At 45.5% G+C, this 1,445-nt stretch overlaps 1 pseudogene; it reads right to left on the minus strand.

Moving 5' to 3' along the window:
• The window catches only part of LOC112072557 (tripartite motif-containing protein 3-like), a 70,288-nt pseudogene extending 69,369 nt beyond the window's left edge, over positions 1-919 (minus strand).
• Between the last annotated feature and the right edge of the window lie 526 nt (positions 920-1,445).

The raw sequence follows: 1,445 nt of genomic DNA on the forward strand, positions 1-1,445 counted from the left end.
TATACACTACCCACCCTATACACTACCCACCCTATATACTACCCACCTTATACACTACCCACCCTATATACTACCACCCTATATACTACCCACCCTATACACTACCCACCCTATATACTACCCACCTTATACACTACCACCCTATATACTATACCCTTTATACTACCCACCCATTCACATACAGACAGACATGACAGACTGACACCAAGCCAGACAGATTCCTTTACACTCTATCCTACATTTAGTGTGTAATCAAACCTTCTGTAGGAACATCCCATTGAGGTCAATCACATGACGTATCCTCCGCAGTATTCTAACCTTAGGTGGAGGATGTTGACATTAAAACAAAGAACGGGGAAGGAGCTCCACGTGTTCACCACGGCGACTTACAAAAAACAGAAACATCTCACTTAAACTCAAAAGCAAGCGTTCTTCAACATGACGTGTGTACTACTCCATGGAGCAGAGACATGCAGGTATTAGACTAATCTTGAGCGTAAAGCGGTCTGAGCGGATTTCTAATATATACGAAAGAAATTAAAACGAAGTCGAGTACCATTCAAGAGCAGGATTAGAGATGGGTCGGCCACTCAGTCCGGAGAGGCCCAGAGAAAATCACAAAACATGACCAGGAATGGAATCCATAAGGAAAGCGAATAGGAGGGCGTCCAACAATGACCTGGTGTAGGTGTCTAGACCCAGAAATCAAGAGAAACAAAGTCCTCACCCTGTGGTCTCTTCATCATCCAAATACATTGGACTCAAACAACAACACTTCAACCAATCCAATAGTATCCATTTTGACTTCTGTGTCACTGTCACTAGTACAACTGGTTGAAAACAAGATGTCGCCGACAGCTGAACTGAATGTGAACGATCGAACTGGTTCAGTGTGATTTTTGTTGTTCTTGTGTGTTTCTGTACTTTGTCCCCACAAAGCTATCCTGGATTTGCCTATTAACAAGGGTGGTGGTGTGTAGGGGATAAGACACACACACACACACACACACACACACACACACATACACACCATCACTGACACACACACACACCTGATCGCACACACACACACACGCACTCTTCAGGAGCCTGTCATATGATGTTGACCCCTGGCTCCTGCCCCACAACTTAACTAATTCATCCGAGAACAGGTACAAAGACGTTATTACCAGTTTAGCAGTGTATAGCTGTAGAGTGATAGCGATGTGAATGTATTTGTCACCTACCAACCCAGTAAGATCTCCGGCTCTGCAGCGATTGGTGACTGCGTCTGTGTGTGTTGTGTGTGTGCCTGGTGTGTGTGGTGTGGATGTCTGTTGTTGGTGTGTGTGTGTGGTTGTGTGTGGGTGTGTGGTGTGTGTGGTTGGTGAAGGTGAGGCTGTGTAGGGTGTGCGTTGTTGTGGGTGGTTGAGTGTGTGATCGTGCATGTGTGTGTGTGTTCAGGA

The sequence above is a fragment of the Salvelinus sp. IW2-2015 genome, unplaced genomic scaffold (genome assembly GCF_002910315.2).
Source record: "Salvelinus sp. IW2-2015 unplaced genomic scaffold, ASM291031v2 Un_scaffold1960, whole genome shotgun sequence".
Taxonomy (NCBI): Eukaryota; Metazoa; Chordata; class Actinopteri; order Salmoniformes; family Salmonidae; genus Salvelinus; species Salvelinus sp. IW2-2015.